The sequence below is a fragment of the Giraffa tippelskirchi genome, chromosome X, assembly GCF_054371585.1.
Source record: "Giraffa tippelskirchi isolate mGirTip1 chromosome X, T2T-mGirTip1v1.2.pri, whole genome shotgun sequence".
NCBI lineage: Eukaryota > Metazoa > Chordata > Mammalia > Artiodactyla > Giraffidae > Giraffa > Giraffa tippelskirchi.
The window spans coordinates 37,656,425-37,672,102 of NC_137289.1; the positions used below are offsets into that span (position 1 = coordinate 37,656,425).

General features: G+C 49.7%; 2 long non-coding RNA genes across 3 annotated transcripts in view; one reads left to right on the forward strand and one right to left on the reverse strand.

Moving 5' to 3' along the window:
* LOC145536425 (uncharacterized) overlaps positions 1-5,785 on the forward strand; it is a 325,058-nt gene extending 319,273 nt beyond the window's left edge. The window contains exons 161-162 of the long non-coding RNA XR_014075840.1: positions 3,384-3,511; positions 5,130-5,785. This is a non-coding gene — a long non-coding RNA (uncharacterized LOC145536425). The remainder of the gene's footprint in view (positions 1-3,383; positions 3,512-5,129) is intronic.
* Positions 1-15,678, reverse strand: part of LOC145536426 (uncharacterized) — a 40,765-nt gene that overhangs the window by 6,253 nt on the left and 18,834 nt on the right. Inside the window, exons 2-3 of one of the 2 annotated variants that reach the window (XR_014075842.1) lie at positions 14,361-15,451; positions 3,842-3,957 (exon numbers count right to left, since the gene is read on the reverse strand). This is a non-coding gene — a long non-coding RNA (uncharacterized LOC145536426). The remainder of the gene's footprint in view (positions 1-3,841; positions 3,958-14,360; positions 15,452-15,678) is intronic. The other variant, XR_014075841.1, reaches the window with a different exon arrangement.

Below are 15,678 nucleotides of genomic sequence, written 5' to 3' on the forward strand. Positions count from 1 at the left end.
AAAAGCAAGAAATAAAATAACACACCAGTCTTCTAGTTCCATTAAAAAAAAAAAAAAAAAAATCCAGCCAGCCACTACCTATCCTTAGTAGAAATAAGCCTAAAGGTACAGATGGTCTGGACTTTATACTGCAAAGCCATTGTGATGTTATCCACTGTGACCATTTAGTCACTTCAAAGAGTGACCTCTTCCTGCAAAACTCCAGTAGAGCCAACCCTCTTGTAGGGCTTGCTAGGCTCTTGGGCCTCAAGGGGCCTTTTTTGACCCGCAAAGGGTGGAGGGAGAGAGAATGCTGGAGATAATGGTAGCACTTCTGGAGCAACAGTGCCATCAAGTGGAGGCGTTTTGAACAAGGCCTCCCACCCCTGCCTGTGGTCCTACTGGGAAAGCCCTGTGAGGGGTGGAAAGGAGGTATCAGAACATTCAGAGGATTCTGGGCAAACCTCCCTGCAGGACACGCCTCCAGAGCAGGTGTAGAAAGGACAGGTCATCCTGCCTGGGCGCAGGATGGCACACCAAGGAGTCTATGACTGTCAAACCACTGGGGCATGGCCTCAGCAGTCGCCATGCTCAAGAACAAGGAGCTGAAGCTCCAGTTCCTAGTATTGTACATCCCCACTTTCTGAGACTATGTGACCTAAGTGATCCAGACTTTTCAAGGAGCAACCTGAATTACAGAGGCAGAAGGAGCAGGAGGTTATGTAAAATTTTAATTTTTCCTCTTCAACACTACCTACCCTTAGGAGAAATAAGCCTAAATGCACAGATACTCTTGACTTTGTACTGCAAAGCCATTGTGACCAGTCACTTCATAGAGTACTTTGCTGGGATTGAAGCTTGTGGGTTAACATAATGATGAGCCTTTCTGCTTACCTAAACTACTGCCCCTGAGGTTCCTGAAATAAATAACCTGTTAGCCCTGCATCCACAGATACAGAAACTTTCTCCCACTTATAATTTACTGAGAACTTCCAGATGTTCAATCAGGTTTTAGAAAATATAGAGGAACCAGACATCAAATTGCCAACATCCGCTGGATCATTGAAAAAACAAGAGGGTTCCAGAAAAACTATTACTTTTGCTTTATTGACTACGCCAAAGCCTTTGACTGTGTGGATCACAAAAAACTAGAAAATTCTTAAAGAGATGGGAATACCAGACCACCTGACCTGCCTCCTGAGAAATCTGTATCCAGATCAAGAAGTAACAGTTAAAACTGTACATAGAGTACAGACTGGTTCCAAATCAGGAAAGGAGCATGTCAAGGCTGTATATTGTCACCCTGCTTATTTAACTTATATGCAGAGTACATCATGTGAAATGCCAGGCTGGATGAAGCACAAGCTGGAGTCAAGATTGCCAGGACAAATATTAGTAACCTGAGATATGCAGATGATACCACCCTTATGGCAGAAAGCGAAGAAGAACTAAAGAGCCTCTTGATGAAAGTCAAAGAGGAGAGTGAAAAAGTTGGCTTAAAACTCAACATTCAGAAAACTAAGGTCATGGCATCCGGTCACATCACATCATGGCAAATAGATGGGGAAACAATGGAAACAGTGACAGACTATTTTTTGGGGCTCCAAAATCACTGCAGATGGTGACTGCAGCAATTAAATTGAAACACACTTGCTCCTTGGAAGAAAAGCTATGACCAACCTAGATAGCATATTTAAAAGCAGAGACATTACTTTACCAACAAAGGTCTATCAGGTCAAAGCTATGGTTTTTCCAGTAGCCATGTATGGATGTGAGAGTTGGACTATAAAGAAAGCTGAGCACCGAATAATTGATGCTTTTGAAGTGTGGTGCTGGAGAAGACTTTTGAGAGGCCCTTGGACTGCAAGGAGATCCAACCAGTCCATCCTAAAGGAAATCAGTCCTGAATATTCATTGGAAGGACTGATGCTGAAGCTGAAACTCCAATACTTTGGCCACCTGATGCGAAGAACAGACTCACTGGAAAAGACCCTGATGCTGGGAAAGCTTGAAGGCAGGAGGAAAAGGGATGACAGAGGATGAGATGGTTGGATGGCATCACCAATGCGATGGACATGAGTTTGAGCAAGCTCCAGGAGTTGATGATGGACAGGGAAGTCTGGTGTGCTGCAGTCCATGGGTTCACAAAGAGTTGGACACTACTGAGCAACTGAACTGAACTGAACTGATGAGGGATGAGTGTCCTCGCACAAGGGACATGTGATGGTCTGGGGTTTGTTCAGCACTGTCATTCAGTTATCTAGCTAGAAACAAGTTCCAAAACTGGATGGAGTCACTTAAGTAAGAATGCTCTGTAGGGACCAATCTTTACACATATCCCAAAAGGATCCATTATTACAGGAGCAACACTTTGTATGCATGGCTGGAACCTGGATTTATTCAAAGTGGCAAGGGTCTTCAACCAATCCCTAGAACGTGAATCATCAAGGTACTTCTGGCCCTCATCCTGACCAATAATAACAAAGTTGACAGAATACATCACATCCTGGTTCCCAGAAAAGAGGGGCCAGGCCACATGACTCAGAAAATCCTAGAGTGCTGTGGACATGTACCCAGAGATGGAGGGCTCCTCTGGATGTCCTTTTCAGTATTACTGCCAAGGAGAAGCCCCCAAAGGAGGACACACCTCTTCCCCCAACACTCCATTGGAGGTAACATAGTTTGGACGATTTGGAAGGTTCTTTGGCCACCATGGGCCTTTTTTGATGCACAAAGGATGGAGGGAGAGGCCCAGCTCCAGAGGGTGGTTGGCATTTCTGGAGCAAGAGTGCCATCAAGCGGAAGCTTTTGGAGCATGGTGTTAGTCCCTTCCTGTGGAGCCTACTGAGGAAGACCTGTGAGGAGAGGAAGGGAGGGTTTGGGTCACTCAGAGGATTCTGGGCAAACCTGGCTGCCTGGCACCCCACCAGAGTAGGTGTGGAAGCAACAGGTAGTGGTGTTCTGGGGCCTCGCTTGCCCACCAAGGAGCCCATGGCTGCCAGGCCTTCGGGGGCATGGCCGCCGCAGCTGCCATGTTCAGGAAGAAGGCAGTGAAGCTCCTGCCCCAGGGCCTCTGGCTAGGGGATCCTTGCACTTCATGCAGGAAGGCTACTTTGATAGCTTTAAAAAGTCTCAGGTTACTGAAGTAACCTTGCCTTTGCTCAGTGTTAGCATTAACAATACACCTCCATGGCACCAGTATAAACTCCATTAAAACACTTCAGAAAATCATCTTTGTAAAAGGCAAAGGAGTAAAACACAAAGTGCGCCTGGGAGTTTTTTTCCATACCTATCAGATGTCTGAAATCGACACCAGTAAAATAGGGGCCTTTTCTCGGCTTTGAGTTTTAACTGAGTTCAGGGCTGTTGGAACTTACGAATAGTTTGATATCTGAACCCCACAGGCAGAACTCCTCTGATCATTAATATGAACAACTATGCTGCTGCTGCTAAGTCACTTCAGTCGTGGCCGACTCTGTGCGACCCCATAGATGGAAGCCCACCAGGCTCCCCCGTCCCTGGGATTCTTCAGGTAAGAACACTGGACTGGGTTGCCATTTCCTTCTCCAATGCATGAAAGTGAAAAGTGAAAGTGAAGTCGCTCAGTCGTGTCCAAATCTTTGCGACCCCATGGACTGCAGCCTACCAGGCTCCGCCGTCCATGGGATTTTCCAGGCAAGAGTACTGGAGTGGGGTGCCATTGCCTTCTCCGATGAACAACTATAGCGACTAAGTATATCTGAAAACACAAGTAACCATACACTAACCTGAGAAAATCAGGTGAGACACTTGCCTTGAGAGAGGAGCCTACTCTACAGAAGGGGGAAACAATCAAAGCAGAACTGAGGACTGTATTACATACCCATCAGAAGTGTGAAGTCAGTGTCTGCTCTTCATCTGTGCTTGCTCTCTGGATCCACACCATGACAATGTACGAGCTGTTGATAACATGCTTTGATTTTATTACCAAACTGGTTCCTGAAAAGGAAAGAAACTACTGTTGAATAACTTTGCCACTGATGCAGATCAATATCTTTCATGAAACATGAAGAACATAACACGAAAAACATAAGAACCAAAACATAACAACACACCAGTCGTCTTCTTGTTTCATTAAAAAAATAAAAATCCAGCCACACTACCTACTGTTAGAAGTAAGCCCAAATGTACAGATGGCCTGGACTTTATACTATAAAGCCATTGTGATGTAACCCACTGTGACCATTTAATCACTTCCTAGAGAACTTTGCTGGGTTTGAGGCTTGTGGTTTAACACAGTGAGCCTTTTTGCTTACCTGAACTAGTGGCCCTTAAGTTCCTGAAATAAATAACCTGTTAGCCCTGCATCCACAGATAAACATTCTCCCACTTTTAATTTATTGATTCCCATGAGGGATGAATGTCCTGGCACAAGGGACAAATGACAGTTTGGGGTTTGTTCAGCATTCTCAGTCACGTAGCTAGAAACAAGTTAGAAAACACGACAGAGCCACCTAAGAGTCTCTGTATGGACCAATCTCTACACATATTCCAAAAGGATCCATATTACAGGAGCACACCCTTTGTATGCATGGCTAGAACCTGGATTTATTCCAAGAAGCATAGGTCTTCAACCAACCACTAATTATGTAAATCATCAAGGGAATTCTGGCCCTAATCCTGACCAATAATAACAAAGTGACAGAATCTATCACAATCCCAGTCTCCAGGAAATTGGGATCAGGCCATGTGGACTCAGAATCTCCTAGAATGCTGTGGACATGGACCCAGAGATGGATGGCTTCCTTTGCATGTCCTTTTGTTGTAGCCAAATGCTCTGGGAAGCAAAGTCACTCAGAAGGACAACGTGGAGAGCAGAGTGCAGTTTATTACAACGGCAGGTCTGAGGCAGAGTTTCCTCTTTAGCCAGGGACCCCAACCAATTTTTGTGAAAACCTTATATACCCTAATTGTACGTGCACAAGCCCACATCCCCGAATTCCTCAATCCTACTCTGGAAAATGTCAAAGGGAGATACAATCAGGTTACAGTCATGATTCATAATCAGAAGGGTCAGCTAGTTATATATTGTAGCCTACATCAATGGGTGCCATAAAGATCACAAAGGTGACTGACTACATAGGGGATTACTACATTCTTTCTGGTGACAGGAAATCTTGGTATGGAATCTGGTGTTTATCAGTTTGGGAGGCCTGTTCCGCTGTACCTATGTCGTCTCCATGGCTACCAGGCATATAGTCCAAAGTTCACCGAGAACGCAAGAGGGAGTTTCCTTCTCAAGATGGAGTCAGTGCGGCCTGTTCCTTTCCTCCTTCACCTTTAGCTATGTTCTTACTCTCAAGGAGCAGCCCCTAAAGGAAGAGACACCTCTTTTCACAAAATTCCTGTGGACCACTTGGAACTCTTGGGCCTCCATGGGCCTTTTTTTCACCTGCAAAGTGCGGAGGGAGAGGCCATGCTCCAGAGGGTGGATGGCATTTCTGCAGCAACAGTGCCATTGAAGAGGAAAGGTTAAAATTTTACATAACTTCCTCCTCTGCCTCTGTAACTCAGCTTGCTCCTTGCAAAGTCTGGATCACGTAGGTCTCAGAAAGTGGGGACTCAAAATACTAGGAACTGGAGCTTATCTCACTCACCCTTGTACTGCTGTTTGCAATCGCCCAGCCCCTGCAAACCCACAAACCTGCTTAATCATGCCTGTCCGTGTATAAGAACTCTGTAACCCCTTTGTTCGGGGCTCAGAGCTTGGAATGTTAACTCCTCTGGGCCCACTGGCATAATAAACTTGAGTTCTCCAACTCTCCAAGTATGCTGCTTGGTTTTTTGAGTACTCGCTTCTGTAACACCATCAAGCAGAAGATTTTTGAGCCTGGCCTCCAGGCCCTGGCTGTGGATCCTGCTGGGAAAGGCCTGTAAGGGGAGCAAAGGGGTGTCTGGAGCGCTCAGAGGATTCTGGGCAAACCTAGCTGCCGGGCACCCCTCCAGAGCAGGTGTGGAAGCAACAGACAGTGGTGTTCTGGGGCCTGGCTCTCCCATGGAGGAGCCCATGGCTGCCAGGCCCTTGGGGGCTTGACCTCAGCAGCCGCCATATTCAGAAACAAGGAGCTGAAGCTCCAGCCCAGGGCCTCTGGCCAGGGGATCCTCGCCTGTCCTGCAGGAGAGAGGTCCACCAGTGGGGTCCCTGGGGTCTCAGGGCCACTGGTGACCCAGTAACTGTTGCCCAGGCAGAGACACTGTGCCTGGCCCCCATGGACAAAGCCAAAAGGGGAAGAGGTGGCCACCCTGTCAGGGACAAACATCCAGCAGATAGGATGCAGAATTTTGCTTGGTCCCAGACCCAGACAAATGCACGTGCACTTTATGTCCAGGTGGGAGTTGAGTTTTTGTTTACTTTTGCTACTGCCAAGGAGTCTGGGTCCCATGCCCCACAGGATCCCATGAAGCCCTTCCTCTGCCTTATGACACAGGGTATCCAGACCCACTCATGGTGGGATGAAGCTGGCCCCAGAGCAGTATGCTGAAGCTGAATTGGGCGAAACCGTCCTCAGGCAGTGAGGGGATTCAGGTCTGTTTTCCCTGGCATTCTATTTCAGGAACGGAACTGTGAAACCAGGGGAGTCCCTACTCCTCAGGCCCCTTCCCGTGGAGGACCCAGGTCCTCTTCTTGGGGAGGACTGCTGTGATTTTTCACAAAGGGCTCCATGTTCTGCATGTGCAGACATTGGTCCTGGGCACAGAGGCACAAGGAGACCACCTGTGCCAACTGACCCATCAGACCCCATAGGTTCGTCAGGGCCTGGTCCTAAGGGAGGCTTTGCCCACATAACCTCACCTGACATTTCAGGCAACTCTGTAGTGTGAAAGAAGGGGCATGGGGTGGGATTCAGCACCCTTCGAGGAGGGGTGAAAGCAAGGGGGTATGTTTGGAAGAGGTAGTGTTCCCGCATGGAAATTTCCTTCCAGTTGGAAGGCATCCCCTCTCAGCCCTGTCCCTTACCAAAAAACCACCCCACCCCCCACCCCTCAGGTAGGTTAGTGCCAAGTAAAGGGCAGGCATGAGCCGCCCCAGAGCTTGCTGCAGAAGTGGCATTTTGGGTCAGCCAGGGACTAGAAGGCAGAGCCCTGTGCCTGGCAGGAAGCACCAGGCTCCTGGCCTTGGCAGACAAGCTGAACGAGTGGTGGTCTTGAAAGAGAGGGGAAGCGGGAGGCGTTTCTCTCGGTGCAACAGAGGTGAGCTTCAGGCAGTTTCTTCAGATCTCTTCTTCTTGATGTCCTGCCTGGGCTGCAGGTGCAAGCACAGGGTCGAGACCTGGAGAGCCAGGGCTGAATGGAAGGTAGGGCCCGTCCTCCTCTCATCGCTGAACTGAGGCTCAGGGCCTTTTGAGGAGAAAGCTGAAGCCTGCAAACACATGGCCCAGAGATCCATTTGGCTAGGCTCTTCTCTGCTCCCTGGGAGGTGGCTCCGGGAGCCCTGGGGACAAGACTGGCCAGGGCCAGAATCCTGGACACCCTGGAAGATGACACCGCACCTGCTGATGAGATTTTTCAGAACAGGTCAAGGGTGCCTTCTGCGGTGTCTCCTGTGTCGGGAGAGTACCGTTCCCTTTGGAGGCTGAGTGGGAGCCATCCTTGGGCTTCAGGTTCCTTTGGCGCTGAGTAGCCAGGATCCACATGTCATCTGCACTGGACAGAAGTGGCCTGCACTGGCAGGTCACTAGGCCTGCCTCTGCCCCCGATGGCAGCGGAACTCCAGTTGTCCAGGGTGGTCTCTGCCTGGGCCGCATCGCAGCCCAGAGAGAGGCTTCTGGGGCTCTGAGTCCACCCAGGCGCATCCTGCTCTGGCTCCCAGGGGAAGGAGCCGGTGGGGCAATGTCCGCAGCCCCACACTGGGTTCCTTCAGAGCAGCTTCCTCTAGTCCTGCCCAGACATGGTGGACATCAGGGTCCATGGAGACTCCACTTCCTGTACCCCACAGGGCAGGCACCCTGGCTGTGCCCCTTGTCCTGGTAACGTCCCAGAGCTTCCATGACCCCACCCAGCCCTGGGGCCTGCTTCCTACACCTCCTCTGGCAGAGCTCTGCAATTCCTGGAGGCCACTGTCCCTTGTCCCTTCAATCCCTTATCAGTCCTCCCCAGGAAGGGACAGTACAGGGTTCGTGTATTTGGTGGATCCTTTGTCCTGTTGATGGCAGCATTGCACCAGAAATGGCCACCTGCCCGTCCCCTTCCCTCACCCTAAGATGTCTCTCTCAGCCCTTTACTGAGGAAAAAAAGAAACACCAAGCCCTGTCCAACCTGGCCAAAGAGAGATGGCTCAACAGTGTGGCCACTTCAGAGGGGCACTCCTTTGATGCTGATGCCTCAAAGTCTGGCACTCCAGTTTGCAGGGCCCGTTCTCCATGGCATCCTCTCAGTCTACCCTCATCACAAAAGAGCGAAGACTCCCCATGCAGGCACCCTGCAGTGGACCCGCAGCAGTGTCTTTAGCACCTACATCTGCCTAAAACTTCAGGAAACATCCTGAGTGTGGGCACACAGATCGAGTCACGCCCGGCCAGTGCCTGGAGAGCCCCATTCTCACGGGTCACTGAGGGACACAAAGGATGTTGGCCCGGTAGCACCGGTTGGGGGTCAACAGTGATATAGACTTACTGTGGAATGACGATGGGTGGCCACCAAGGACCTGGCTCTCCTACAAGGGCCTCGGGGTATTCAGGCATGGATGGTGGCACACACGAGTCAGTCCAGAGTGGCCATGGGTGCTGCCCCAGAGACCCCAGAACAGGTCAGTCTTCTGACAACACCCAGGATGAGGCCAGAGATGGGAGCCACCCAAGGAAGGGTGTGTGTGTGTGTGTGTTTGTGTGTGCTTGTGGTTGGTAGGCTCCTGCCAACTCAGTGTGGTTTACACTTTAGGTGGCTAGGAGCCACTGGGGACGCACCTTGGTTTCTTTCTGGTGTATTGGGGTATGTAGGGTAGGCACAAGCTCCTGCCCTTAAGTGCCCTCTCAGCACCTGCCCAGTTGGGTACAGGGCAGGGGCTGCCACTGGAGGCACTGCCACCACCCCCAGTACCCACCCACATTGGCTGAAGGAACACACTCTGGATGCCAAGTGCTCCAGCTGGGAGGCTGTGGAAAGAGACTGGAGCTCTGGTCCACCACCGCCTCCAGAAGCACCTTGCATCCTCCTGTTGGATTGAACCGGTGTGACGTGACGTGATGTGACATGACATGAGGAGGTTCTCTCCTTTTCCCTCAATTTTCTCTGAGCACGTCTTCCTCTCTTTCTGTAACTCTGAATGTCCTACGCTTCCAGGCATTGGCCAAACTCTCAAGCTGAGAGGAAAGCTCAAAAGAGCCCCATCGTGTTGGGTGGAGGTCTTCCGCAACAAAGATGAGCCTGGCTCAGGGGTGTTCTCTCTATTCCAACCGCAACCTGTGCAGATGCAGACATGCAGCTGTCTGCCTGCAGCCTTTATTGCACACAGATGGGATCCACTCTGTGTAAGACAGGCAACTTCACGTCTTGAGAGGCCTTTTCCTTTCTGGCACACGTGACTGGACAGGAGTTGTACGGCAACCCAGACCTGAGGGGTCCAATGCCTCCTGGTCCCCAGAGCAGAGTGCAAGGAGCATACGTATTCCGTCCCTGTCCCTGGGTTACCCTACAGGAGAGCCAAGTGGGGTGGGGTGCAGGGGAGGGAAGGGACAGCCGAAGGCTCCTTTTGCAGGTGGCATGGCTGCTGCTTTCCTCCTGCCTAGAGACTAGAACCTAGACCAAGGACTTGACTCAACGCCCAGATCTTCCCAAGAAGGGCTCTTGGAATGGCCAGATGGGTTCCTCTTGAAGGCAGAGGTGCCCGAGAAATGTTAGTCTGCCCTTGCTGGGACCCTGCCTCCGCCCTTTCCTAACCATGAAATGTCAGCCAGGCTGCCAACCAGTGTCCGACATCTTGCTAAACCACAGTGCCACACCCTCACCAGCCCGCCTGGAAAGGCCTGCAAATACTCTGAGCCACAGCAGGAGGCATCCTCCTCATGGCAAGACTGTTTCGAGAGAAGACAAGAGGAAGAAAGAAGAAACAGAGATGGAAAGAAAACACCTCCAGTTGCTGGTGATGCGCACACACACTCAGGCCACATTTCCACACTGAGGAAGGGAAGTACATCTCTTGGAGGCTTCACACTTTCACGTTCCTCGCTTTGTCCAGAGGCAGACTTGGGGAGCACAAGGAGACAGACCTACAATGGGCTGCCTCGATGGGCACACCACCACCACCAACCCCCCCCACACTGTTCCAAACCTCCATGCCACCCAGCTGGGGGGCACCTTCTTAATAATCCTGAAAGAGCAGATTCCCAAGGCCTACCTTGCTTGGCAGAGGGCCACAGTGGAGAGACTGGGCCTAAGAGTCATCAGGAGAGGATGCAACGAATAGGTGTAAAGGGCTCCACTCATAGCAACAGAGGCCCAAAGCTCAAGAGGCCTGGCTCTCCTCAAAGGATCTCCAACCCCGTCCCCCACGTCAGGCTGGGCTGGGACTGCTGCTTCTTGTGAGAGCACAGTGAACACGTCCCAGGCGGCTGGCTTCATGGAGGCTGGAGCTCAAACCAAGTCCTGGTGCAGCTGCCAGAGGCCCAGGCCTAATCCTTTTCCACTCTCCCTGTGCCTGCAGGATGCTGACTGCAACTTGTATGTAACCATCACCTAGGGTAATGCTACACAGATGATCTAGATGCTCACCTATGCGTCTCCTTCTTGCAGCTCCCCAATCAGGCCCTGACTCGAGAGCCTTTTCAAGTATGGCTGAGAATTTTGGCACAGTACACCGGTGTCCCCATACCACAACCCTACCTGGGAGTCCCTCCTTGAAGCTTGCTGAACTACCAGCATCACTGACTTTCTCCTATGATGAAACAGATTCTTTTGGAAGAGGGTAGGGAAGTGAACAAAGAGCAGTCACTCACTCAATACCAGCGCCCAGAGATGACCGACGTCCCGATTTCCCTCCTGTTCCTCTCCTTCACTCTGCCTCCTGTGCAACAAAAAGAGCCAAATGCCCTTCACTCAGTGTGGGACCACCCCGGTGCAGCTTATTAACAAGGGGCCCCGCGTACACCCCTGTCCAGGCAACCTCGAGAATGTCTTTGGTTACTATTCATTCATTCATACCAGCACCCCAGGTCAACCAAAACTTCTGAATAAACACAAGTGTGAAAAGCCATCTCCACCCATCCTTTGGAAATTGCACAAGTGCCATCCCAGGCCGTGAGACAGAAGCAGTTCGTACAGAAAGAAGCGTGTCGGGTGAAACCCTTGATGGTACCTTCCCCCACAATCTCTTTTCAGTGGGAACCACAGCCACGGCCATGGCATTTACAGGCGCAGAGCTTGTCTCCTTGGCTCTGCACCAGTGGGACTATGCTGGGACACCGACAGATGTCTTGCGTGAGTCCTCCACAAGTGACCAGCAGCTCCTATGAGACACAGGTATATGGGCACCGACACATTTCCTGTCTTGCTGTACACAGATCCATCATATTGACTTTTCGGGGATAAGGGCGTGTGCTCTGGGATGTGGCCAAGTGATCATTCACCCTTGTGTTTTCCTCTGGGTGGATGCTGATGCTAGAAAATGAATCCTGTCCCACAGTGGCACTCCAGCAACCACGACTCTGTGGCTCACCCCTTGTAGCCAGTTCTGTGGAAGATAGAAGATGGGAGGAAGGAACAAGATGGGAGCCCCCCGCCCCCATCCAAAGAGAAGGAACACGTGAAATACCCTGTGCTCCTACCGCCAGGCACAGACAAGGGCATCTGACCCTGGGCAGGTGTCAGAAAAGAAATAGAGGGGACCAAGCAGCACAGGACACAGCCTCTGCACACATATACCCAGGCCAGGGGAACCTATAATGCTGTGAGAGCAGCCATACACAAGAGAGTACACATCACTACATGAGCCTACTGCAGCCTGGGAGCAGGCGAAATGCATGCAGCCCTCTGCGTCCCCTTACTTTAACCTACATTCAACCCTGGAAGCACACACACAGCAAAGTTACATGTGTTTCCCACTGCGAGGGGGATGTTTGGAAGGCAGAGGGACAACTTGGGAGCGGCCACTGGGCAAAGGTGAGGGCCTTGGCTTTGACTGGCAGAAATTTCTATCCATAGTGGCACCCCTGAGGGTGGTCACCCAGAACATAAGAGAAGGGACATTATGTACATGCTATCTAAGTGTACATATATGTTTACACACGACATACATATAACATGCTCACATGTACATGCTATTGAAGTGTACACGTTTATATATGACATACATATAACATACTCACATTTGGGTTCATTTGTATGTACGAATGGAGGAAGGAACAAGTGAAGGAACTGACCAACAAGTGGGGGATTTGAAGCTAGAGTACTGACAGACTCCCATGGAGAGCTCCCCAAAAGGGTCTGCTGAACAACTGGCCCTCATCAAGGGCCATTTGTCTGTGTGGATGGCAAGAGCCACTAGGATCTACACCTGTCCCATGAACTCCTATCCAACAACGCCCCCCCCAACCCTGCAAAGTGACTGCCTAGAGACCCCTGGAGGTGAGCAATCTACCACAGTTCCCTGGGTCCCTGTCAATTTCTCCAGCTGCCATAGTGGTCTAGACCCTCTCTTGGGCCCGCTCCTGAGCCTGTAAGCCACATGAGGTAGCTGGATGAGAATAGCAGACAGGCAATCAAGTAGCAAAGAGGACAAACTCCGGTCCTTGTGCCACCTCCAGCTTTGAATCAGTGTCCCGAGAGAGCTAGGATTCTACCCGAGATGATACAGATGGATGCACGTCCCCAAGGGTGCAGAAACAGGGTCCTGGTTGCAAGGAAACAGGGTGGGGACGTGTGTGGAAGGACATGAGGACTCAAAATCTCCTAGAGGGCTGTGAAGATGGACACACAGATGAACAGCTTCCTTTGGATGTCCTTATCAGCACGTTTCTCCTGCCAAGGTGAAGCCCCAAAGGAGGAGATACTGCTTCCCCCAACACACAAGAGGGGCCAACACAGCTTGGCGCGCTTAAGGCTCCTGGGCTTCCATGGGCTTTTTTGACCTGCAAGGGCAGAGGCAGAGGGCATGCTGGAGAGGGTGGCTGGCATTTATGGAGCAACAGTGCCATCAAGCAGATGCTTTTTGAGCACAGCCTCCAGGCCCTGCCTGTGGATCCCACTGGGGAAGGCCTGTGAGGGAAGGAAGGGAAAATTTGGAGCACTCAGAAGATCCTGGGCGAAACAGGCTACCTGGCACCTCACCAGAGCAGGCGTGGGAACAACGGGTAGTGGTGTTCTGGGGCCGGGCTCGCCCACCAAGGAGCCCCTGGCTGTCAAGCCCTCGCAGGCGTGGCCTCGGCAGCTGCCATGTTCAGGAACAAGGAGCTGAAGCTCCTGCCCCAGGGCCTCTGGCTAGGGGATCCTTGCCCTTCCTGCAGGAAGGCTACTTTGATAGCTTTAAAAGGTCTCAGGTTACTGAAGTAACCCTGCCTTTGCTCCACCTTAGCATTAAGTATAAACTCGAGTAAAACACTTCAGAAACTCATCTTTGTATAAAGCACAGGAGTAAAACACAACACCTGGGAGTTCTGTTCCATACCTATCAGATGTGTGAAATCGGCTCAAGTAAAATAATGGCCTTTTCTGGGCTTTGAGTTTAAACTGAGTTCAGAACTTACAAATAGGCTGATATTTGAATTGCACAGGCAGAACTCTTCTGATCATTACAATGAACAACGATAGTGACTATGTGGGAACCATGTTTTATTGCTTTCTCAGAAATGTCACCTAGAATTTAATCTTATTCATTCCCTCTTCCTTGCTTGCTCTCCCCCACCCCACCACCACCACCCCCAGCCTTAAGCTAGACATTCTGGGTGACACATCAGCATTAGTTAGATGCTGTTCTAGTTAGATGCTGTTCTGCACGCAGAACAAACCCCCTTATCTACCAAGTCCTTTCTTTACAACTCTTATGTGATTACCTGCCGACCTCCAGGAGGAAGCCTGCTTAATCCCAGAGTTCTGGTCTCTGTCTTGCTTTATTGCTCTTAGTTAAAGATTACAAGATAAGTTACCAATAAAATACGCATTCAGTATGTTCTTGGGGAGTTGCTTTTCCATGAGCTCTCCCTGTGCTGTCTCTCATTATCCTGTGTGTTTGTGAGAATTATTCAGTGCAAAACTGCCACAAATGGCACCCAAACAGGCACCACCTGAAGGTCTGCTTTGCACCCGTTTCTTAAATGTGAGAGCAAGGGAAAAGTAGGTCCGCTCATCCAGGTGGGAACTACAGCCTTGAAGGCTAGCGAGGGAACGAAGTATTCTAGAGGCACAGTACTTACGCTTTCACTTTCCAATATGGGTAATATGGGTAACTCTCCTCAACAGCTTGCGCATGAGCATCAGCTTTCTTTTCTGCTTGTCGCTGCTGGTGGTAAGGTGTCTGCTGCTGCTGCTAAGTCACTTCAGTCGTGTCTGACTCTGTGCGACCCCAGAGATGGCAGCCCACCAGGCTCCGCCGTCCCTGGGATTCTCCAGGCAAGAATACTGGAGTGGGTTGCCATTTCCTTCTCCAGTGCATGAAAGGGAAAAGTGAAAGTGAAGTCGCTCAGTCGTGTCCGACTCTTAGCGACCTCATGGACTGTAGCCTACCAGGCTCCTCCATCCATGGGATTTTCCAGGCAAGAGTACTGGAGTGGGGTGCCACTGCCTTCTCCGAAGGTGTCTGACTCAGACTTAACTAAACTTGTTACGGTGATTTATACCCGTTGTCCTTGGTATCCACAAGAAGGTTCTTCGAAAGTGTATCATTGGGAGCGAATAGCTCATTGGTTAAGAAATGGTGTAGGTATTGTTAATGTACAGCATCTAAATACTTGGAATTTATGTTGTATTGTGGTTTCTGCCATAGAAGAGCCTGAGACTCCTTGGGCTGCTCTTATTCCTCCTCCGGAGTTACCTCCACCTGCTCCTCCTATTACATCTAAGCCCATTCGGTCTAAGACTCCAGCTGTGAGCAAATTAGTAGAACTTCAAGCCAAGAGAAAAAAAAAAGGGCAAAGAGACATTTTAATTCTCAAGTGAAAAACTATAAGATTTCTGTTTGTCTGTGTGGATTTATGTATGTCTCAGTGTGTATCTTTGTTTCTTTGTTAATGCTGAAGTTAAGTTGTGAATGAGCTCTAATTTAATTGGTCTAAAAAAAAAGGTAAGCGCTTATAAATCATACAAGAGAAACAACCTAAATGAATTTCAGGTTGACGTGAGCTAGGAAATATGCAATATTAACATTTGTTTGCTAATCTAATATAGACATGTCTAAGAGTCATTAACATTAAGCATATTTTTTTCATTGTGCCTAGGTTTAACATAAGTTAAATATTGTTATATCTGTTACAAGTTTGTCAGCAAGGAAAGGACTTGGAAGAAAGTTCTGAAAAAAAAAAGTAAATGAGATATGAGCTTTTAGATAAAACTCTATTAAGAATAATTATGCTTTAAGAATGTCTGTTTAAAATAGTCTCTTCAGGTTTTGGTAACCTGAATTTCCAGGGTTATGTTAAACTAAGTGATGAAAGTTTATTGAATAGGTCATTTCCAAATAAAATAGGATTCTAAAAACATTAATTACTAAATACTAACTTCTTCATACAGAGAAAC